Below are 26181 nucleotides of genomic sequence, written 5' to 3' on the forward strand. Positions count from 1 at the left end.
AATGCCTTTATACCGTTGAAAAAGCGTTTACTACGTGATTGTAGCTGCTCATTAAGAATGAGGCTATCATTTCGAGAAAGATGTTTAAAAATTTGCAATTCTTTGAGACGTCCAATCTTCGCCCTTTCTTATTTTATTATTTTCTTATTATTGAATTACCTGTTGGACGTCCTTCGCACGTAGGGTAGAAAGGTGTTTCGTAAAGGCAAAGTTTGCCCTGAGCGCCACTCCTAGTGGATACCACGGCCCTGTACTGAAAACCGAGACGTCGCAAAACCTGTTGCTAGCTGCCCAGACGCGGCTCTCGCTCGCACCACTAGAGGTCACCTTCCCGGCAGGTGGGTACTCCAGGAGAGCCGCCAGCCAGCCGGGCGACGGGGGCCAGAGGCGCTCTGCCGTCGCCAGATAAGGCCGCCTCCACCGGTACAAATGTGCGCTGCGCGTTTAATTTACTGTCGCGTTTAAGTCGCGTCACCGGATCTAGTTTTTCGCTGGCAGGCTTAGCCCGCGTCGCCTTCCCCTACTCTGAATCCCTCCCTCCCACCCTCCCTCCCACCCTCCCTCCCCCCTCGACGCCAGTGCTGGCTGCGGGCGTTTACCCGTAAACACGGCGACCCTACTCCGGCGCAGTAACCCCCTGCGCCCCCGTCTCTCACCTACCCCCCACCCTCACCCCCGCCGCCCACGCCCGGCAGTGGCCGCCGCTGATAAAACGCCGTCGCCGCCAAAGAGGATTAAAACGCGACAGATATTTTAGCCAAACAGGGCGCGAGCCTCAGGCGCTGTCGCTAGGCGACGCCCGCCAAATCGCGCGTTGCGCCCGCTGCGCCCGGCCCGCTAAAATATGACGCCCGTCCCGGCCAAATTATGACGGAGCGGAGAGGGCACTGCCTCGCGCCGCGCCGTGTATCTGTTTCATCATTTCATTAATTTTGACAAATCCCGCGTAGCGCGGCTCTGCTCTGTCCCTGCCCGTCAAACCTGGCAGTTCCACCGCCCGCCCTCCTCCCCTTCTCTCTCTCTCTCTCTCTCTCTCTCTCTCTCTCGGCACACAGCACGGGCCTTTTTTCCCCCCTTTCTTTATTTATCTGGCTTCGCATTTTGCTTTAATTTTTATAAATTACATCATGCGTTTATCGGATTAGCGAGAGGAAAGAAATGCGCTGTTATTTCATTAATTCTGAGAGGGAAAATTTCACAGCTTGCAGTAAAATAAGCAGGCGCTGTTTTGTGACAGGCGAAAAGAGAAAAAACGCGTCCATTAGTGTGGCGGCGCGAGTAATTACCAGTCGGGCGCAGTCGCGCGGCAGCTGCGCCGCAATTAACCGACGCCGGCAGGAGGTCCCGGGATCCTCTGTACTGGCTGGCCGCGGCAAGGGCGCACCCGAGCGCTCTGGACGAGGGATGGAGGGAGGGGAAGGGCAAAACTGAGATTCCGTTGGAGGGGGTGACGGGAGGGGGGGGGGGGGGGAGAAGAGGGTGTGCTCCAGCTGACCAGCCATCAAATTCGCAGAAGCAACACTCACAGCAGAGTGGCAGGTAGCGATGTATACATGCAGATGCGCCAAGACATCGACATCATGACCACCAGAGTAATAACAGCGCCGTGGTCAACTTGTATAACGCAGTACAGCAGGTTTCCGGGCGTTCCCGTAAATTACAGACCGGTGGATCGAGGGCGCAGAACTGATGCCGATAACGACCTAAATATGCTCGACCAGGTTCAGATTGGGCGAATTTGCTGATTTCATTATCATGCTCCACAAAACAATGTAAAATGATTCTGGCCAAACGACGCAGGCAGTTACCTTGCTGGAGAGTGTCCCCGCTGTTGGGTGGACCATGGAGGATGAAGTGGTGCACATACTCTGTCATAATGTTCACGTGGCTCAGTGCTGCGCTGAAGCGCCACAGAATGATAGGCTCGACATAATTCTTTCCCTGGTTATGCAAGACACGAGCGAAGCAGATCAGCACGCGACAGCGAGTTGGAATGTCAGCCGGGCCACAAGACACTTTTTTGCTGCATACCATCAGAACTGGATCCCCGAGGCGTTAGCAGAGTGACAGCACACGGAGAGACTTATGCCAGAATTCTGATGACCGCACAGAGTGCAGCAAGAAGGTGTAAGTCAGGTGGAAGAAAATGTAAAACTGCAAATGTGTCCAGCACCAGTGCTGCGAGAAGCCTTTCAGTTGCAACCACAGTGACCAGAAAACTGACCGGACAAGAAAAGTAGGCCAAGCCATGTCATTGTCACCTTACAGTGCGACGTATATCGGCCATCTGAGGTCATTAGTCCCCTAGAACTTAGAACTACTTAAACCTAACTAACCTAAGGACATCACACACATCCATGCCCGAGGCAGGATTCGAACCTGCAACCGTAGCGGTCACGCGGTTCCAGTCTGAAGCGCCTAGAACCGCTCGGCCACACCGGCCGGCCTCAACGCCCACATCAACCTCCAGTTCGCATTTTCTAATAATTGATTTGGGCAGTAACGACAAGTAGCAGCATGGATCTGAACAAATTTGCGGTTCATCGCGCTATGCTCACAGAGGTGGCTAACAGATGACCAGTGAAAATGCACTGCTTTGCGTTAAAGTGCAAATAATTTGTGCCCACAGACTTTCGTGCGGTATTTGACTCCAGGAGCAGGTGGCGTGAAGCCAGCAGAGTGTTAGCCCGAGGGTCGAGTGTTACAACCCGCAGCAGCACCCCGGGAGGTGCTCGCCTCGCCTCGCCTCGCCAGGGCGGTCTCCAGCGGCAGGGCTTTGATGCTGCCCAACAAGCAGGCGGCATTTCCGGCAGAACAGTGTGAGGGAAGGAGAATGTCTCCTCAAAGTGAATAACGCAGGGAGACGCTGTGTTGCGCTGTGCTCGCAAAAGCATCGCGGGCGACATTGCCAGCAAGGAATGTACCTCCGCGAATGCCCCACTCCATATTTTTTGAGCTTGTGACAGAGGTGCGGAATGTGTCCGTTTAGACGTTGGCGCCGAGGAAGCGTCTGCAATGTTTTTCGGATGAGCGGCGACTTCGACAAGCGACGTGACGTTAGCACTGTTTCCCGCGCAGTCAGGCGGCCGGGAGTAGTGGTCGTCGGTTAAAAATTTGTTAAAACGTTGCGATTGGACAGCCACAGCAGCGGAGCGGCTCGCCGCACTAGATTATGGTAGAAATAGGACACTTGCGTTTCAGCGTCCTTCCGATAAGGACACAGTACTGTACCGGGATACGGAGTAATAGCGGAGTAGCTGTGTACTTTATTTTTTTTATTTATTGCCAAATTATAGACCTGTTACCTGATGTTTAAAACAGGTCGTACATCTTACAATTTTCGTTTTTCATCTTTTTACAGTTTTCTTTCCTTTTGTTTTATCTACAACATTTACACAGAATGATACTTTTCAAAATAACAATAATTTAAGTTTGAAATATAAATAAAATCTTGTTGTTTTTTAACAAGAATATAAAAAGAAGATAGGATAGATGAGAGATTTGTTAGTACCATCACCGAGTGTGACACGGTGAATACCTCGGAATGGTTTCTTCGAGCCGTTGACCGCCAGTCACACACACACACACACACACACACACACACACACACACACACACACACACACACACACACACAATGGTAGTAGAGAAATAATGTTGCTTATCCTATTTGTTACTACTCCTATGTATTAACTACTTTAGGTGCCCATCCATGTACAGCATTTGGTGTTTTCTTGGCTAGATTACCAGCAATTTGCTTATTTACTATCACATCTCAGCTTCCTCCTCCTGTTCCTCCTCATTGTCACTATTTTCGTTGTCACTGTAGGTATCGCTGTCTATCCTCTGGAGATTTCTGTTACGCTGCACATAGGCATGTCTGTGATGTCGTGTCCGCATATACTCTTCATGTGTTGTTTTTGAAATACTGTTTGTCAGTGCGTTTAATTGTGCCCATTGTTCTTCGTCTCTTATTGCTGTGTATATATCTATGGCTGTATCTGTGTAATCTAAGTGTAGTGTATGTCTATTGTTCGCGTATTGCCCGCAGAAAAAGACAGCGTGTTCTGGGGAACCTTCTTCCCTGCATGTAGGTGTCTGCCTCAGACTCACACGGTTTACTTTATCCAGAACTCCGACCGACCAAGGTGGCGCAATGGTTAGCACAGTGGACTCGCTTTCGGGAGGACGACGGTCCAAACCCGTCTCCGGCCATCCTGATTTAGGTTTTGCATGATTTCCCTAAATAGTTTCAGGCAAATGCCGGGAGGGTTCCTTTGAAAGGGCACGGCCGATTTCCTTCCCAATCTTTCCCTAATCCGAGCTTGTGCTCCGTCTCTAATGACATCGTTGTCGACGGGACGTTAAATACCAAGCTCCTCCTCCAGAACTCCAGATAATTTCGCGGAATTTTATCGTACACGCGCGCCGCCGTGGTTCCAGCAACATCACACCTGATCAGCATAACAGCACCATGAGAATAGCCGGCTGGGGACCATCTCGTGGAGCGGAATAGCTAAAGTACGCAGCTCCGGCCGTAGCACGATCAGCCTTCCAGTTCACAGAAGTTATACAGGTGGCCATTGACCCACTGAGTATAGCAGCAGATACTCGCATTATTTCTGTGATTAGATACTGATGGAAGGGACATGACCTTGAACCTTGTGCCCTCACTGAGTTAACGGGAAGTCCCAACCCTCATCGCTTGAGTCTTGTTATATTCCTTTCTCTTTATTAAGATATAAACCTGTCCACACTCGAGACACATCACCTCATTGATTTAGTTTGTTACTATGTGTAACAGCCAAATGGAATGAACTTGATCATCTTTCCCGATATTTGCCGGCCGAAGTGGCCGTGCGGTTAAAGGCGCTGCAGTCTGGAACCGCAAGACCGCTACGGTCGCAGGCTCGAATCCTGCCTCGGGCATGGATGTTTGTGATGTCCTTAGGTTAGTTAGGTTTAACTAGTTCTAAGTTCTAGGGGACTAATGACCTCAGCAGTTGAGTCCCATAGTACTCAGAGCCATTTGAACCATTTTTTTCCCGATATTTCAGACTACTCGTACATCGACAGATCAATCCTTTCCTAAAACAAAGTCACAAATTTTGGTCGGATTAACGTGATGTCAATAATTCACATGCATAAATACTTTCTATGAGGCAAGCGACTACACCCAATCCGATTCTGTAACACTTCCTAGGACTGGGTAGTCAGACGACATTAAGTGCATAAGAATCGCATTGGAGGAATTTATAATAGAATTCCGAGTTCAGCAAATAATTCATTTCCCTGACGATAGCAAACGAAACTCGGAGGTCGCTTCCCAACAGTAGCAACGCACTTAGGTCATTCTTGTATAAACATTACATCTTTTCTTATAGGGGATCTACTCAGTTCGCAGCCATCCAGCCTGAGGGTTGGACGTATGTCGGTCTATCTTCTGGTCGTCTAATCATCAATGTCCGACGGTGCTTTCAGTCACACCTAAGGTACGCACTCCCCGTGAACCGCATCAGCACCATCCTAGTCGACACTGATCGCGAGCTGTGAGCGCACTCATCCAGTGGGGCATCTGGTGGGTCCAGAGAGCAGATCGCCATCTTCCTTCTGTTCCTGCGAGCAGACTTCGATGCTGCCGTCAGTTCTCGCGTTCGCTGGCCACAACGTGACCACACAACTACACGCACACCGTGCCTGTCCCGTGTGCTGCCTGTGGTAGAGCCAGGCTTCGTCTTCGCCCACTTGTAGTACCTGCCAGCAGCCTTGGACGCAGCCATTGACGCCGCCTGCACAACGTCCTCACTGGACCAGTGACGTTGTCGGATGGCGAGGCCGCGCTTTCGTTGCTGCCGTGGGTCGAGACAGCATGCCGCAAGCTAATGTTGCCACATTCCAGGTGTGATGCACACCACTCCTTCCCCCGAGAATCAAGACAACTGTGTGTCTTCGAGCAATAAATGTTTATTGTGTTAATGATGTTTCACTTTTGCTACGGCCGTCCGACAGGTCGTCCCACACAGAGCCACTGCCACTGCGCTCAACCAGCTAGACCCTGACCTCGACAACTAGCCGTCGCCACCTACCATAGCGATCGACGCCTCAGTACGCTACAGTGCCTTCCCCATTATCAAAGCTCCCATGGAAGTCCTAGTGAGAAAGTCGCCCGAAGCATAATACCGCCTACACCAGCCTGCACTCATGGGACAGTGCGTGTTCAAAGCAGCTGCTCGCATCGACGACAGTGTGTCCAGACACGACCATCGACGTAGTGTCGCAAGAAACGGTACTCACCAGACCAGAAGACACTTTTCCATTGATCCGAGGTCCAATGTCGATGATCCCATTCTGGGTACAATCATAACTGACGCCGTCAATGAGTCTACATGGGAATACGACGGGGCCATCTGCTGTGCAGCCCCACGGTCAACAATATGCGCTGAGCTTCGAAACACTTGTTCCAGCACCTGTATTGTACCCTGTCGTCAGATCTTCCACAGATCGCCACTGTTGTTGATTCACGAAACGTAAAAGTCTTCGACCTCCACATTCTATGACGAGGGACGGAGGTCAGACACCTTGTCGCCTAGCCATGAGTACACCGTCCTTCAGCGACTTCCCATAAATACTCATAGCAGCAGCAGCTGGCAAACAGTCGAGCAGCTTCCCCGTTTCGAGATGCCCTTTCCCAGCTGGCAGTCATAAATAATCCGATCTGTGTCAGAAGCTGCCTACGTTATTGCATTTCCCCACATGTCGCCCGTATCGCCGCTAGAATGATTCCCCAGTCGTTTTTGTGGCGATTACACATTTTACATACAGTGTCACGTGCCCGTAACGCCACAGTCACTCACTCGATCTCGTGGCGGCTAGTGGACATAATGTTTTGGCTCTTAAGTGTCTACGAGCTGTTAACCTTCTAGATGCAGAACGGAACGAGCCAAGGCCGTTTAAAAAAATTGTCGATAAGACAAACCAAGAATTGCCTTAGTATTATTAGAAAAGCAACAGTGGTAGGGCCTATCCTCATATGGCCGAAAACAGTTAAAATTGCTAATGTGTTATATGAATGGGACAAAAATAAATACATGTATTCGCTCAAACTGCATTAGACATGACTTCTCTTTCCAGAAAAACTTTTCTTGTTATTGCCATTCGACATTTTATATCCCCTTTATTTCTCCATCTTCAATTATTTTGTTACGTAAATAAATTAAACCATGTACAACACTTCAGTCTGTCATTTGCATACGTAATTGCTTTAGGATTCCAGTACATTTCATTACCGTTGTCCGATACGCACTGAAGAGTTGAAGAAACTGGTACGCCTCCCTAACATCGTGTAGGGCCCCCACGAGCACGCAGAAGTGCCGCAACACGACGTGGCATGGACTCGATTTATGTCTGAAGTAGTGCTGGAGGGAATTGACTCCATGAATCCTGCAGCGCTGTCCATAAATCTGTAAGAGGGGCTGGAGATCTCAACAGCACGTTGCAAGGCATACTAGATATGCTCAATAATGTTCACGTCTGGGGAGTGTTTAAACCCAGAAGTGGGTATCTGGAACCACTTTGTAGCAGTTCTGGACGAGTAGGTTGTCGCATTGTCCTGCTGGAGTTGCCCAAGTAAGTCGGAATGCACAGTGGACATGAATGGATGCAGGTGACCACACAGGATGCTTACGTACGTCTCATCTGTCAGAGTCGTATCAAGACGTATCAAGGGTCCCATATCATTCCAATTGCACACGCCCCACACCATTAAAGAGCCTCCGCCGGCTTGAACAGTTCCCTGCTGACGTGCAGGGTCCATGGATTCATGAGTTTTCCTCCATACCCATACACGCCCATCCATTCTATACAATCTGAAACGAGACTCGTCCGACCAGTTATTTACTGTTTCTTTTTCCAGTTTCTGCCTGCTTCTTCTAACTGCGCCATCTGGTGATATTCCCGAACCTTCCGTTCGCAACGCTCCGAAAGAACAGGCACCAAGTATATAATCAAGGCGAGATTGGCCAATGATCGCTTTAATGCAGATGCTCACAAGGCTTGAACTCACGGGAATCGGCGAAAGGCCGCGAGTAATAATGGGCAGGGGCGCCACATCAGTAGTGTGTGCACACGTTCAGAACGTGGATCTTACGGGAGGCGTGCTACGACAGCCCCTGCCGTTGCGATCACCACTGTGACCGGATTGCTCGGTGGTCAAAACATCTGCCTACCGAGCAGAAGACTCGGGTTCGAATCCCTGCCCAAATTTTCAAGTTCCCTGTGGAGTAAATCAATGCCCACTAGCAACTACACGTCGTAATTACTTTGTGTCATGAGATTTTAGCTCAACGTGAAACCGATATGTCAAATAAGACGATAATCGAAATACACCCATCTTTTTTATGATTTTAACACTCCACTGCTTATAAATGAAGTTAGGCCCGTACTACACCGTTACTGTTCTTCGAAATCTTTTATAAAATTCATATCACAGTCCAACTTTTAAGATATGGTAAATATACCCCGAATAAACCACAAAGATTTTGTAGAACGTCTTTTACAGGATGTTTGACTTGGATATTTAACAGACGAATACGGGCCTTCAGCAATATTATTCGAAATAGTTTTGTGGGTGAACAAATAAATATTCTGGAAAATTCGATGAAACTGGATTGGACATCTCATTCATCTGACATTAAATGACGCAAATCCTTAATAAAATGAAACAGGTAATTGCTAGAAATGATCCCAGCTGCAAGTATACCGACTGATACCATGTGTGTCCAGCAGAACGAACGTCCCCCCTTTCGTGACGTATGTAGAACGTCCTACTTCGTCCTCAAAGCACTGGATTAAGAGTTAGAAAGCGGTACCCGCGTGCCAATGAGTTACAAGTATAGCTCTGTGAATGGAAAGTGTCGCCGCACTTCTACCCGACGTTTGTGGCCATCTGCAGTCGGTGATTGGCTGAAATCGAAGAATTTGATACTTTACGCCATATTGGACCTATACATTGCTTGTGTAACATTGAACGCAGTGTGCATTTTCGTAAGTTTACTGTTGAATAATGTCGGCTGTATTTTTCAAGTCCAGAATGGAGGTGCCTCGTGATGACTGGGTGTTGTGTGCCGTCCTTAGGTTAGTTAGGTTTAAGTAGTTCTAAGTTCTAGGGGACTGATGACCATAGATGTTAAGTCCCATAGTGCTCAGAGCCATTTGAACCATTTTGAACCAGAATGGAGGGAAACCTAACAGGCTTCCTTCTGAAGCGAGGACAAGTATGCAACGTCTGCGTTTTTGTCAACTTAGTCAAGGTGTGTTTTTGTGGTCTGTTAGTTGTCAAACAAGGACACAGTGAATTCTTCATGCTTTAGTGATACATCTGTAAGGAGTGCACCGTTCGTTGTTTTTCCCATTATCACATCGCATTTGTTTTGCACAGTGTTTTGCTTGTGTAAAAATTCCTCGCCAAAAATAGAAAACTGTTACTCCTTACATCAATATATAACATAACATAATGTGATGTGATTCTGTCATGCTGATTACTCATCGATTATGAAAGCTGTGCAATTAAAAGCCCTGTAGGATCTTCCATGACATCGTCTCCGAACTCGCTGTCTCTGTACGTTCGGGTCTCTGTACTCGCGAATCCCCGCCACTCCCCAGTTACATCTGTACACTCGTTGCTCAAGGCTTGTCGGGCACAAGTGAACTCTTCCAGCGTAGAAAGGAGAGCTGCTCCTACCTATGGATTTTATGTAACCAGCTCGCGGAATTTTCATATTCTCTGCCTGGCTACACGCATATGACACTAAGACAAAAAGAAAAAAAAATGCACCACGTAGTAACTATCTGAACAGGACGGAAATATGTAAATATGATGTACAGACAAACAAAAAATTGCATAAGATATTCAAGAGAAAGAGATTCACGAATTGAGCAAACCAATAACGCATTGGTCCACCTCTGGCCCTTATGCAAGCAGTTATTCAGCTTGGTACATATTGATAGAGTTGTTGAATGTACTGCTGAGGGATATCGTGCCACATTCTGTTCAATTGGTGCGGTAGATCGTCGCAATCCAGACCTTGTACAGGCACATTATCGCTGGTGATCGGGGCTCATTTCGAAACTGGACTCATCACTGAAGACAGTTTTACTCCAGTCAGTCAGATTTCTGGAGACGCACCGGACACCTGTTGGATACTAACTTGTCCGTCCGCCCTACTACGCCCGACACACAGGAGTGATGGTCTGGGGCGCCATTTCTTTCCATATCAGGACACCTTTGGTTGTGATCCGCGTCACCCTTACAGCACAGCGGCACGTTGGCGATATCCTGCGCCCCGTTTTGTTGCCCTTCGTGGCAAGCCATCCTGGGATTACGTTTCAGCAAGATAATAACTGTCCACGCACGGCGAGATTGTCCGCTACTTGTGTCTGTGCCTGCCGAACCCCACCTTGACCAGCAAGGCGACCGTTTGTTTATCCGTTGAGAACGTTTCGAGCATTATGGGCAGGACCCTCCAACCAGCGGGGATTTCGACTATTTAACGCTCCAGTTGGACAGAATTTGGCACTATCTCCGTCAGGAGGACACCTTAAGAATTCTACCAATAAACTCCAAGCCGAATGACCGCTTGCATAATGGCCAGAGGTGGACCAACGCATTATTGACTTACTGAAACGGTGGAGCCCTCTCATGCAGCTTCTCTGAAATTGTAATCATTTATTTGTCTGCACATGTACATCACACCTATCAATTTCTATACCATTCAGACAAGCTCAGTGGTGCGCCGTTTTTGTCTTATATTGTACTAGTTGAAGAGAAAGAACAAGGACGTTTTAGTACGAAATTTAATGCAGTTAAATTTTGTAATAGGATACGTTTCCAAAAATGGTTCAAATGGCTCTGAGCACTATAGGACTTAACATCTGAGGTCATCAGTCCCCTAGAACTTAGAATTACTTAAACCTAACTAACCTAAGGACATCACACATATCCATGCCCGAGGCAGGATTCGAACCTGCGACTGTAGCAGTCACGTGGTTCCAGACTGTAGCGCCTAGAACCGCTCGTTCACCGCAGCCGGCTGATAGGTTTCCGCTGGAGGCCAAGGTTTTCGAGTTACTGAATGCGTTTACAGGTCAGTTTGAAGAAAATTTAACTACATTTAATTTCCTACAAAAAGGTCGCGCTTATATTATATAGCAAGCGAGATGGTACGAAAATTTTGTACGTGGTATTTGAAGGCATTGTGGGCTGCATAATGTCCATAGGTAAGGGCAGCCGAAACACTGTGGACATATAATCGTGTACAAAGAGAGTTATAAATTCATTTTAATATTTAACCTCTGTTCACAGAATGTCTGAAGTTACCTTGAGCTACATACACATTTGACACATTACGCTGACCATGCGAACGGTACAAGAAAACAAAACACGAGGATAAAGTGTTTTCAGTAAATGGTGATTAATCTACAGCACGTCTCGGAAAAGGTACGGCAACGAATGACAAGTTGTAAAGTCGATATTAGCCCAAAAAAGGCCAATTGCCATGACAAAAAGAACAAACAAAGAGCGCGCTTTTTTTGTCGCAAAGGCATGAGAGTGACGATGCTCTCTACCCTGTTTTCGTTTGACGGAGCACATACATTTTCTCGTGGTGGAGCTTCATTAAACAAGAATACAATCATTTTGTTTGCGCTGAACGAAATTTGTATGTCGTCCATCTGAAGGTGGAGTGCACCATCGAGCTTATTCGTGACATCATTCTTCCTGTAATGGAGCACATTTACAAGTATATATATTGCATCACATAATTTTCGTTATGCAGCCTCCACTGTCACACGAAACACAGTTTCGCCTGAGGCCATCTGATACCTCAGCCCGAAATCGATCATTTTACCCTGACAGCCCAACATTACAACGGCAAGATCGTGCACTCAGCTTCCGCACCGAGGAACACCACTGGACGCTTCACTATGGGGGAACGAATCGAAGCACCACCGTTCTCAAATTCGTTCAAATGGTTCAAATGGCTCTGAGCGCTATGGGACTTAACTTCTGAGGTCATCAGTCCCCTAGAAGTTACAACTACTTAAACCTAACTAAAGACATCACACACATCCATGCCCGAGGGAGCATTCGAACCTGCGACCGTAGCGGAAGCGCGTTTCCAGACTGTAGCGCCTAGAACCGCTCGGCCACCTCGGCCGGCCCCTAAAATTCGTCATACACTCGGAGACGCAGTGAGAAGGAAGGAATCCAATACAGCACTGACGTATTAGTGGCGCATTGATTTCTAAAGTATGCAACCCTCAACACGAGACTCGCATTCGCCCCGTTGCTGGACACTAGTCTAAACGGCTGACGTGTCCGCGTCCACCAGATACGCTACGTGTAACGTTGGGTAAATAAGGTGGGTATCACACGAAGATCCGCCGCGAACGGTACTGGCCTGGCGCGACGCGAAGTTGGCAATCGTTTCTTTCTGAGTAATATGCCTATAAAGTTACACGGTGATTTTCGATGTGTTTCGTAATGCATTAGCTTACGAAAGTTCATGTTTGATTTTCTTGCATCTCTTGCTTTATTTCAGCATGCTAGAAAAGAGAAACTGGCAGTGATGGCGAGAAAGTCCGTGCGGTTTCGCCCAGTGCAACAGACGAGGACTGCAAAACTCTGAATAGCATATTGCACGTTGCATTCCTTTTTCAAGCTTCGAAAATTAACACAAGTGCACCTTTAAGTATTGGCCCTCTAAAGTGTTGCAAATTGTAGTGCATACACCCACAACTTCTTTTGAGATGGTGGGCTGTGCCTGTGGCTAAAAGCCAGACTCCTAAATGATTCCCAAGTCGCCAGGAAACGTAATGTTACAACCACTCTGCAACATAACAGGGCATGTACTGGTATTTTACCAGTACCCTAGACTGGTATGAACACAAAACATATAAACATATGATTTAATTCTTGCCGCGCGGGATTAGCCAAGACGTCTGAGGCGCTGCAGTCATGGACTGTGCTGCTGTCCCGGCAGAGGTTCGAGTCCTCCCCCGGGCATGGGTGTGTGTGTTTGTCCTTAGGATAATTTAGGTTAAGTAGTGTGTAAGCTTAGGGACTGGTGACTAGCAGTTCAGTCCCATAAGATTTCACACACATTTGAACATTTTGGAACATTTAATTCTTACTTTCGAGAAGGTGAGATAGTCTCCCTCATAACAGTGTCACAGTTCCTAATTCCGTCGTCTGTCATAGACAGCAGCTTCTCGAGACAGGCCATGTCCATTCTCACAAAGTTCCGAAATTCTTGCTGATCTTCGTTCCTCATTTCTTTCATGAGCAGTATAATCATCTGCCTTCGACCCTTCTTTGCCGCCAGGGTCTAACACAAGAACGTTTGGCTTTTCGTTTTCGTCGTCGTTCTGCCCTAATCCGAAGATTTACTATCACTGCCAAGGCAACAGCTCCAAAAACAAGTGGGTCCTCCATATGCAAAATTTAAATTCAGATACACATGTATCTGGGTAACGAAGGGTTGTAATACAAAACTAAGTGTCGAGTCTGTGCTTCAGAACAGTAGTAACCTACATAAGAGAATAACAAGTCACTTAATAAATAGTGATAAGAAATTGTTTTTATTAAATAGCAACCTTGAGCACACATAAATGTTTTGAACGAATGACGTTCCAATATGTAACACGGCGCCCCTTGGGTTTCGCGCGGTAGCACGACGACTTTAGAAGAGATCAGACAAAAAAAAAAAAAAAAAAAAATGGCTCTGAGCACTATGGGACTTAACTTCTGAGGTCATCAGTCCCGTAGAACTTAGAGCTACTTACATCTAACTAAGGACATCACACACATCCATGCCCGAGGCAGGATTCGAACCTGCGACCGCAGCAGTCGCGCGGTTCCAGACTGTAGCGCCTAGAACCGCTCGGCCACCACGGCCGGCTAAGAGATCAGACAGTTTGCGTTTCGTGCGTTGTTGAGGTCTGCTGCGAATGTGCGGCAGGTACATCCCGTGTGAATGGTGTAATAGGTCTACGTGAACCAGCTTCTAGTTACAGATATGCACGCTTGGGACGCTGGTGCATAGGTGTACTGTTTACGCACACCGTGTAATAGGGGCTTAAGTCACATTTTGGTCAGTATTGCGCCCTCTGGCACTTGGGTTATGAGTGAACGAAAACATGTGCGAAGTGACTACCCCGTGCTGGACAAGTGCTTCGCCGCCGCCGCCCGCCGGCGCGGACGGCTGATCCAGAGGTGTCAACAGCTGTAAACAGCTCTGGCCTGCAGCGCGATGAAAAACAGTTTGGCCGCCGGTCGCTATTCAGCGCTGCCGGAAGGAAGCGCCATGCGAATGCGGCCAGGTGGCCGGCTGCCCTCGGCCCTGAAAGGCGCCGGCGACGGCGACGGCGACTAATGAGCGTGTTTACCGCCGCTCCTTAATGACGCGCTCTCATTACGGCGGGCTGTTTACACGGCGCGCACATCGCCGGCGCAGCCACAGGTGCCGTTCGCATTCACTGCGCGCAGCTGAATGGCTGCAGCCCGCCTTATCCCTTAGGCGGAGCAGTCGCCGCGGTTAGGAATCTCATTAGCGCGCCGGCTGCCCGCCTGACATGTGTCGCTGCAGTACACAGCTTTGTTTGCCACAAAAAAATCCTATTTCTTCGACTCATTCCTCTACATTTCACCCTTTTCAATCACAGTCTCCCTCTCCACCTCTTTTTCTTTCTTTAGTACACTTAAGTCAAAACAAGAGCTTCTACTCAAAGGGCGCAATATTAGATCGCGCTCGACAGCAGCGACACGCGGCTCCTGTATCTACATTACTGCACAAGGCTCACCCAGTTCCAGCTACACGTCGCCTATCTAACAAAGCTTGAATTCCGGTGTTTCATCCAATTATTCACAGAATGCAAAACTTTAAAATACACTCATAATCTACTCATTACTAAATATAATTTTAGATAAGGTTTAACACAATAATTTCGAGGGGACTTTAGACTGTCAGTCACACGTTATAATGGCTGACCCAGTAACTTTTAACGAATGCTGTGCGACACTTCAAAGTGACACACATCCATGGCACAATTTTCCAACATTGCGAGTCTCCGGAAAAAAGGGTCGGAACTTTCTACCTATCATTAAATTCCTCAGTGTTTGTGAGGTGATCCACATGAGTTCCAAAATAAATCCGTTGGAATTCGATTACTCGATAAATAGTACAATTCTCAAGGCTGTCAATTCAACTAAGTACCTGGGTGTTAAAATTACGAACAACTTCAGTTGGAAAGACCACATAGATAATATTGTGGGAAGGCCAGCCAAAGGTTGCGTTTCATTGGCAGGACACTTAGAAGATGCAAGAAGTCCACTAAAGAGACAGCTTACACTACACTCGTTCGTCCTCTGTTAGACTATTGCTGCGCGGTGTGGGATCCTTACCAGGTGGGATTGATGGAGGACATCGAAAGGGTGCAAAAAAGGGCAGTTCGTTTTGTATTATCACGTAATAGGGGGGAGAGTGTGGCAGATTGATACGCGAGTTGGGATGGAAGTCATTAAAGCAAAGACGTTTTTCGTCGCGGCGAGATCTATTTACGATATTTCAGTCACCAACTTTCTCTTCCGAATACGAAAATATTTTGTTGAGCCCAACCTACATAGGTAGGGATGATCATCAAAATAAAATAAGAGAAATCAGAGCGCGAACACAAAGGTTTAGGTGTTCGTTTTTCCCGCGCGCTGTTCGGGAGTGGAATGGTAGAGAGATAGTATGATTGTGGTTAGATGAACCCTCTGCCAAGCACTTAAATGTGAATTGCAGAGTAATCATGTAGATTTAAATGGAGAAGTAGAACGACAGAAATGCGTCCATTGGTCCCAGAGCCATTCGAGAACCACTGTGTTAGCGTACACGTCGTCGGAAAATCTGCGACTGCTGCGGGTCGGTCCCAAGACTGCCGGGATGTTGTCGTCTGCGGTCGTATAGGTGGCGTTCTCCTACGTGTTCGCGAATCTAGTCAGTTTTTTTGCTACCATTTCACTACGGCCGGACGTGACGTTGCATTTGGTCGAATACCACCAAAATTTCACGGTGAGTCATATGCAAGTGCGACATTTTGCCCAAAGGAACCGTACTGTTCCGCATATTTCCACTTTTCACTACGTATGCAGTCGCCGTACCATTTCACTCGCATTATGCACTGAAGAGCCAATGAAAATGGTACAGCTGCCTAATATCGTGTAGGGACCCCGCTAGCACGCAGAAGTACCGCAACGCAATGAGGCATGGACTCGACTAATGTCTAACGTAGTGCTGGGCGGAATTGCCACCATGAATCCTGCTGGGCTGTCCATAAACCCAAAAGAGAACGAGACGGTGGAGATCTCTTCTCAACAGCACGTTCCAAGGCATCCCAGATGTGCTCAATAATGTTCATGTCTGGAGAGTTTAGTGGCCAGTGCAAGTGTTTAAACTTAGAAGAGTGTTCCTGGAGCCACTCTGCAGCAATTCTGGACGTATGGGGTGTCGCACTGTTCCACTGGAAATGCCTGTCGGGGTGCAAAAAAATGTTCAAATGTTTGTGAAATCTTATGGGACTTACTGCTAAGGTCATCAGTCCCTAAGCTTACACACTGCTTAACCTAAATTATCCTAAGGACAAACACACACACCCGTGCCCGAGGGAGGACTCGAACCTCCGCCTGAGACCGCTCGGCTAATCCCGCGCGGAGTCGGAGTGCACAATGAATGGATGCAGGTGATCATACAGGATGCTTAGGTACCTGTCACCTGTCAGGCGTATCTAGACGTATCAAGGGTCACATATCACTCCAGCTGCACACCACATATACCATTACAGAGCCTCCACCAACTTGAACAGTCCCCTTGGATTCTTGAGTTGTCTCCAGACTCGTACACGTCCATCTTCTCAATACAATTTGAAAGAGACTCATCCGACCAGGCAACATGTTTCATCAACAGTCCAATATCGGCGTTGGCGGGTCCACGGCAGTTGTAGGGGTTTGTATAGTGCAGTCATCAGGGGTATGCGAGTGGGCCTTTGGCTCCGCAAGCCCACACCGATGGTGTTTCGTTGAACGGTTCGCGCGTTGACTCTTTCTAATGGCCCAGCACTGAAATCTGCAAGTCTTCTGTCACATTGAACGGTTTTCTTCAGTCGTCGTTGGTCCCGTTCTTGCAGGATCTTTTTTCGGCCGCAGCGTTGTCGGAGATTTGATGTTTTATCGGATTCTTGATATTCACAGTACACTCGTGAAATTATCGTACGGGAAAATCCCCACTTCATCGCTGCCTCGGAGATCTGTGTCCCATCGTTCGTGCGCCGAGTATAACACCACATTCAAACCCACTTAAATCTTGATAAACTGCCACTGTAGCAGCAGAAACCGATCTAAGAACTGTGCCAGACACTTGTTGTCTTATAGAGGCGTCGCCGACCGCAGCGCCGTACTCTGCTGTTTACATCTCTCCGTATTTGAATACCCATGCTTATATCAGTTTCTTTGGCGCTTCAGTGTATGAGGACCTATTATCCAACAGCAAAAGAAGTGTGTCTGCGGGAAACGCAGAATATGCACACTGTTCTGGCACCGAACAGTATGAAGTTCCCTCTTGTTGAAGTTAGGAACTGTATAATGACTCGAAGCATCGTAGCTTTATATATTTATGTTAGACCTATCTAGCGAACAGTGCGTGGTGTCAAACCGTTAACTGCAGGGTTGATAATAGCAAAAGTAAGTTATAAAAGCAAAGTCATCAAACTACTCTTTAACAATATAATTTCTTGCCGATAATTCTACATTTGAACCTGTTTTATACTTGGGAGTTCGACTCTTTGGAGAGTCGGTGTTTCGGAGACTTGACAGAGTGGGGAGAGGGAACTGTCGTTCTCGGACATGCTCTTGACCATAGCAACAGTGAAGCTGCCGAATTTGTTGCTTAGGAACGAAGATTGTCCGGCGTGTGTACAGAGGAAACTGCACCACTCGCAACGATGTGACAGACAAGGTGCAAGAAAAGTGGGCGAAAAAGGAACATAACCGACAGCAACTTCACACAAGTGCCACGTCTTGTCGGTAATAGTCAAATTTAGTTCTGTTCACACCCGAGAGAAATATCTCCTGTCACTAAATGCAGGTCCATCACAACCAGTTCCGCTGACATTTCAAATAACGTATTACACAGGTTTTTGGCTTCACCATTTCCTTCAGGTTTTTTTTGTGCATTTCTCGTAGCAGATGTTATCGGTAAGACAGTTATTATAATATAAACTGGTTATATATTACAAGCATTTTGTTTGTCTCATAAAAATAAACCCGGCTGCATTGTGTAAAGTATGTTGTCTGACTCTAAGAGAGGGCGTAAAGGACACGGCAATCATGTGGACAGAGTGGCATCAATACAAAGCGTGCGCATACGAAAGCCACTGTTCCGCACCCTCGTTTGCTAAACGACAGACGTGAAGCGTACTGCTGCCGGCTGTTGCGAAACAGCCCAGCCGTGACAGACACGCCAATTCGCGCCGGCTTCTGCGCAGCGCCGGAATTCGTCAGGAAGTGAACGCCGCTTTCACGCGCCGCCTCCCGGAAAAACGAAGGACTCTGCAGCGCGCAAGAAACGGCGCCCTCCGCGGGTTCTGGGAAAGCCGGCGGTGTGTTTTGTGAGCGTGCTGCAGGTACTGTTCCACCAACGCGGCTGAGTATTTGTTCCTTTTTTTATATAAATTGTATTTATTCGTCTACACGAATGTCACCACCTTCAGAAGTCTCGTTGTATATTGTATACTTGTGTTAGCGCTTTTTCCAATCCTCCAAACACTGCGGCAAGTTTGTCTATGGGATACATTTTAGATCTCTCGGCGATTCGTTTTTAATGTCGTCTGTGCTTGTAAAACGATAGCTTTATATTGTTTTCTTTATTTTTGGGAAAAGCAGAAAAATCACTTAGTGCCATGTCTGGCGAGTATACAGGGTGGGATATAATTATAGTTTTTTGGCAAAAAACTACGAAAGAGTAACGAAGTGTGAACAGGTGCATTACCCTGCTGCAGAAGCCATGTGGATTATCCCTCCAGAAATCTAGCCGTTATTTTCCACATAGCTTCACAAAAACTGGGTTGAACTTTTAAAATTATCTTCCTTCCTGATCGTTCGATCTTCTGGTAAGCACTCGAGGTACGGTGTGTCCTCAAGATTTAAGAACACAGTAGGTCCTTGTCGAGATTTTTTTCGGTCTCGGCGATCGAGAATGCCTCTACTGCACCGACTGAGGATGTAGCATCATCTCTCATGATATGCTTCAGTAGTTCTGCGTCTTTATGGGCTTCATCTAGCAACTCCTGAGCAGGGTGCATTTGTCTCGAAGCTGCGTTTGTTCGAAATTCCACAATTTTTGAGTAAATTCTGCTGCCACACGTTTCATACCTCCAACATCAGGAAAAATTTCGTTGTATTAGCCAGCTGACATGCTGCTGTCATCACTATCATGAGCAATTTCTCTGACTGTGATTATACAATCGTTCATAATCAGTTCTTCCGCTTTTTCGGCAATTTCGTCACTTGATGACGCGTTGGGGCGTCCAGGGCGCTTGTCACTTTCATAGTCCTCACTGCCTCTTTCGAAACGTCTATACCGCTCGCAAAGTTCAGTATTACTCGTATCAGACTCACCAAAAACAATCTTTAACAATTCTAAAGCCGTAATGAACTTTAATCCGTTTTTACATCAAAATTTAATGCAAATTGTGTGATCCATTCTATACATAAAATATACGATATACTATACTACTACTCAGTAATCTTTTTGACAGCTGACAGCAGACTAAATATCCAATGTGGCCGACACTGTTTTACCACCTCTGTGACCTCTGCTTCTCATATGTTGGGAGGAGGTCGAGTGCCCCAAAATTAAAAAAAAAAAAAAACTATCTAGCACACATAGGCTAAAGCGCATATCTTGTGAGCGCGTGGGGTTGCTATTCTGTCATTCTGCGCAACGGATTAATCTGAGATGTACCCTCTACCCTATGGCTCCTGCAAGATGCAAATTCCACCCCCACACTACTACAGAAGTCAGACAGACGCTTCTAACATTCTAAAGAGAAATGCGTGAAAAACTTTCAGCAATAAATATCTTCTGGTGTCGTCCGCTGTAAAGAAATGACACAAAAATTCACAAAATTTCTTACGTAACTAGTGGGATACTTGGGTACTGAAGTAGTGCTAGTTAGTGTAAGAAAAACATGAAACTAACGAAAATTATTATTTATTTTGCAAAAATTCTGAGAAATCACAATGACACTTTTAGTTATGAACTGAACACGTTATTTCCTGGATCTTTTCGGAATGTGAAGTTACCTTCAAGGATAGGATTCACTAATAAAATTTCTTTACAAAGTTTAAGATTGTTATTGACTTGACAGAATGGCTGAGAGCCGCACCTACTCAACTTGAATAATTATCCGTTAGAATGTTGCTAGCTACGGTCGAGGCTGTCGCATGTGAAATGCAGTGAAGTGTACTGTTGTGGAGGAAATATGAAGCTCGCAAGAGCTGTAGCGCACAATACCATAAGCTGCGATGACTGCTGTCTGCGCCGCTTGCTGCTGACAAATAAGATAACTCTCGTTCTATCTGGATTGACCTTCGCCGATCAAACTCTCCCTACGCCTTGATGAAGTCAAGGACTCCTATTCGCCCCTAGTCTAACTATTGGTGTGGTACACCGGTCAGATAACCAGTCCACTGTGATGCCTCTCAGAATTCGCTCACAGGTGTTTAACTCTGTCCGTTCACACCGCACAATAAGTGTGGCAGTCAACACAGTGAACAACGCTTAATCTCAAGGACTCAATATAGGGTCACACACCGATTCGCTCTCGACATAGGTGCTCTCCCAGTGAAGTACTGAGGAGAGACTGGTTCCTCACTCTTTGAGTACACGTACGAGCGCGCACGCTCTCGTTACGTGTTCTCGCTCCAAGAGTGACAACGGAACGGCCCCTCTCCATGCCAGACGTGAAGGGGTATATCTTTCGGTCTCTTCTATTACTCCTTTAGCTCAAGTCGTCAGGAATATTCGTCTGCCAATCAGCCTTGCTCTTCTAAAACGGGAGAATGACGTTTCGTTTAAGGCGACCAATCCGGAAATCTGTAGTATCGGCGTTTGGCGTTTGCTGTGCCCCTGTGAAAATCTCTGAAACTGCGTGCTATGTGTAAAGAGTGAGTAGGCTGGCCGTTCCCACACAATGTAGCGGAATTTGCTTTTAAGCCGAATATGGGGCGTCCTTTCACTCCGTCAAACGTTGTCTGCTCTACGGGCGGTCACCGGCCGACGTAGATGGGTTGGGACTGGCCTCCTAGCGTGCGGTTGCCTCTCTCGAACTAAAAGCTCCTGTGACCATCGTGTCTGAAATGTATGAGTGTACGCCAGCCTCGAGTATTTCAACCACGGTGCTCTTAATTGTTATTTGCATATCGTTTACATGAATTCATACAACATTGACTTTATCTTATCGAGTTTGGGTTCAAATGAAGCGTCTTGATGTGTGGAATATGATTGTGAGGGCGGAATATGTAAGCAATGAAGGTCAGGAGACCACAATGTCTTACAATCTTAAGAGCTATGAGTAGCTGTCCAGTAGAAGAGATGTTTCACAGTAGTAAAGATAAAGAAGTGTTCATATCTCTTAAGGTATGTACTTTATAACCCACGTTTACAGAAAAATTTTTTCTTGTTTTGGTCCGTATTACCGTCTCTCAAAATATTGAAAGCAAAGAGCGTAGAGCCCAAGAGATTTTTTCACAGTATCGAAGATGAAGTAGAGCTAATGGTTCTGAAGGAATGAATTTCAGAGTCCATGTTTACGAGACACCCTTTATATGAAACAAATCTGTTCAAACCCCTGTATAAATACATTATGTTTGTGACTATATGGTGACACACACACACACACACACACACACACACACACACACACACACACACACACACACACACTTGCGGGTGCAGCATTATGTTCGCAGAGTCAGAATATATTTTTTTAATCAGAAAGGGAAATACTCCAAAGAACATAAGTCACCACCACTCCGAACCAAGTGCGCCTCATCTGGGCAGAAAATAATGTCGCCACACGTAGAAAAACTTCCTCTCACCTCTATACTCTCAGGAACTTCCAAACATATTTGCACAGGACGAGAAACGAAAATTTTTACTGTTTCTCATCCTACCCAACCTCTATTAGTGGGATACAACCCAACACGGGATAAGTATTGATAACACTAGATGGTCAGAACTAACCACGAAGGCTTGTGTGCTTTAGATATGCAAACATCCGTTTGTTTGTCCATGTGAGTGCTTTATATGCCCTGTTAGGTTGGTTACAGCCAGTCAAGTTACCTGACTACCATATGTAATGCCTACTTCAGAGGCTCCTCGATGTGAATGCTCCCCAATACGACACATCAGAGATGAAGTGAGAATTTGATGCGTGGCACTTGATGTCCTAAACCTTAAACAATGATACCTAACGAACTTTTCTGCGACTTGGCTGTCTGCGATACAGTATCAGAAGGCGGAAGCACAGTAGTTTGCAGCTGACAGTGTTCCCTATTGGCTGCTGTCCATACTATTGGCGGACCTACACAGAGCGCTGAAGCAAGTGGTGCGGAAGCAGGTAGAGGTCCGGATATGCGAGCACCACTTGCAGGCTGCCGCATGCAGCTGAGAGGAATCAGGGAAGTGTCTGCGCCTGTGTGGCGGCATTTGTTGTGTACTTCTTGCTCGTTACGCAACATTTCGCCCATTCATAAAACAAAAACATTAGCAAACTCCCTGTCTGTTGTTGCTATCCGCCTCTAGCACAATCTTTCTTGCACGGTATGTGCAGTTTAATGCCCTGTTGCTTTTAAGACGATGCTGAATCACTTCCTTGGGTCACCCTCACAATGTTTCCCCAAACAGCTGTGTATATGGCCAGGTTTTCCCTCTGTCAAAAAGTAAAGTAAATGCTAACATCTTCTCCCTTTTGCACTTTTTTTATTTCTCATCGAGTCGGTCGCTTTCTGTTCCCCTACTCTAACCTCGTTACCAGTACTCTCTCTCTCTCTCTCTCTCTCTCTCTCTCTCTCTCTCTCTCTCTCCCCTCCTCTTCTAGTCTATCATGACCATTGTGGCTAGATTTCGGAGTTTAAATCTACCTTGTGCGATTGGTCTCTGTTGTTGCACTCACAAACGAATCCAGATTATACTTAAGTTTTTCCTCTTTCTGCACTATAGTATCTACTAAATGTTTTATAATGCTGTATGCACAATGTGTAACCGACAACATCCTTATAGCGAGTAACGTAGTGCAGAAGACGTTGATTGGATAGATACATCTGACAGAGGGCCTGATTTGTCCAGTGTTGCCAGGTTAAACAAATGGAACATTTTTTATCTGTAATAACCAATATAAGCATGAAATTAGAACTTCTAAAAATGAAAAAAGTGTCGAAAACATCGCTAGCTCTTCGTCGTTGATAGCTGTGTAAAATCCGCCTGGGCTTCTGCCAAAGACAGTCTTTACCCACAAACATTTCCGCCTTCTAGTGCGCTCAGAGTCGTGATACAGTGGGCAGACGACGAAAGGTGACACCAAACACTTCACAAAGAAACAGAAACATGCCGACGATATATTCCACGCAGTGAAACGGTCATTCTGTCGAAAGCCACAGCTTTCTTTGTTCTCAACGAATAAGCTGCAGATAACATATGCTGGGATCAGGCATATTCGGTCGTTACAGATCTCCAGAAAGGCCAACGGCCTCGCCGCAGTTCTAACACCGGTTCCCGTCGGCTCACCGAAGCTAAGCGCAGTCGGGCTTGGCTAGCACTTGAGCGGGTGACCGTTCAGCTCTGCCGAGCGCTATTGGCAAGTAGGCTGCACTCGGCCCTCGTTAGGCCAATTGAGAAGGTATGACCACATGTCCCACTATGCCTCCCATCCAGTGACGCCTATGGCTTGAGGATGACAAGGCCGTAGGTAGGTACCATTCGACCTTCAAAGCCTGTTCGGATAGTGTTTGTGTGGATCTCAATAAGGCGCTCTGTGCTGCTCTACATATTCGACTAATAACCAAGATCTGAGATGATGTGCAAAATACCACGTTAGATAAGGAACTGCCTTTATGACCGCTTGGCTAGCAGAATACAGCACGTTCGGATGAGCAGAGGGTTTTAACCAGAAATGGAAGTTCAAATGGTTCAATGGCTCTGAGCACTATGGGACAACTTCTGTGGTCATCAGTTCCCTAGAACTTAGAACTACTTAAACCTAACTAACCTAAGGGCATCACACACATCCATGCCCGAGGCTGGATTCGAACCTGCGATCGTAGCGGTCGCGCGGTTCGACACTGAAGCGCCTAGAACCTCTCGGCCACAACGGCCGGTCGAACCGCCACATCTCCACATTTTTGAGCTTTTCGAGAGAAGTGTGCGTGTGCGTGAGCTCTGGCCACCTCCATTATCGTCACCTAAACGCACCACCGTCTGGCAGGAAGAATGATACAGGATTGCCTTGAAAACCGTACAGGATCTGTGTCTTTCCATTCAGAGACCACCGGAGGCTGTCTCGAATTCAGACAGTTGTCGTAAACCATATTACGCATGGTTATGTGTTATGCTTTTCCTAATTCGCTATTTTTTCCACAGCGCAGGGATGAGTAAACGACAGATTAGGGCGCGTACTGCGACTGAGAGACTAATTTTCAGTACTATCAGACAACTGATAGTATTGCTACGGTGAAACCTCCTTCGTAAACTGTACAGTGCCTTCCTGAATATTTATGTACGTGTAGTTGTGGATATACTAAGGTCTAGAGACACAGATAGTTGTTACTTAGCCTATGACAGCAGTGTAGTAAATGGCCCGTGTGTTTCTTGTGTGTGTTGCAGGTGAGTACGCTGGAGCATCGGCCGCAGCCGCTTCCCCGTGTCGCCCTGCCAGGTCAGTGGGCTGTGCTGGGCGCTCTCCAGGCCAGCGCACCTCCTGGCGGAGGGGCCTCGCTCTTTTACCTTCACTTGGTCGCTCTGCTCAAGTAAATATCAGCTGAAATGCGAAAAGCTACGCGCAAACTGAGTGCTCGGTGGAGCGTTCACCGACACAGCATTGCTCTGGTTCGTTTTCTACTCACATACAGACGAAAATGTCACATTAGACTGTATCCCGTGACCGCTCCACCCCCGATTCTTTATAGAACTGAACTCCCACGTATAGAACACTTTCAAAGGTTTGGTTACTTATGATTCAAGATGCAAAGCAATGATTACGCTGGCTTTATTATTTTTGGATTATTCACTTATAGACTCATGAAAAAGTTTGGAAAAGGTTTGAAGGTATGTGCAAAGTTTGTTAGAAATCTCTAAGTGCTCTCATTCTCAAACTCTAGATGAATATTGTGCCCGTAATTTTCATTCCCTGAGTAACAATCTCTCGCGACATACAGGATGAGTCAGGAGGAAAAGCAGTGATAGTACACTGATAAGCTGAAACTGGTGGCGTCTCGGGCACGTGACGCGGTAACAAATGTATGTAAGCGGAGCAGGCATGGACGATCACTCTAGCGAAGATGTGGGCTGCAAGCGGGGAAATCCATTGAAGTAAGCGACTTTGACAAATGGCATATTATTATTACGCAGGATCTGTGGACGAGTATCTCTAAAAAGACGAAGCTGGTTGAATTTCCACGTTCTACTGTCATGAGCAGGTACGTGTAGAAGTAGTGTTCACATTGTAAGTAGGCTGTTTAAGTTTTTATATTGGTAACGCCACGTAGCGCTCTGTATGTGCTGTGTGCAGTCTGTGGCTGGTTTGCATTGTTGTTGGAATATCTGCCATTGTAGTGTTGGGCAGCTGGATGTTAACAGCGCGTAGCGTTGCGCAGTTGGAGGTGAGCCGCCAGCAGTGGTGGATGTGGGGAGAGAGATGGCGGAGTTTTGAAATTTGTAAGACTGGATGTCATGAACTGCTATTTATATTATGAGTTTTCAACACTATTAAGATAAATACATTGTTTGTTCTCTGTTAAAATCTTTCATTTGCTAACTATGCCTATCAGTAGTTAGTGCCTTCCGTAGTTTGAATCTTTTATTTAGCTGGCAG

The sequence above is a fragment of the Schistocerca serialis genome, chromosome 7 (assembly GCF_023864345.2).
Source record: "Schistocerca serialis cubense isolate TAMUIC-IGC-003099 chromosome 7, iqSchSeri2.2, whole genome shotgun sequence".
Taxonomy (NCBI): Eukaryota; Metazoa; Arthropoda; class Insecta; order Orthoptera; family Acrididae; genus Schistocerca; species Schistocerca serialis.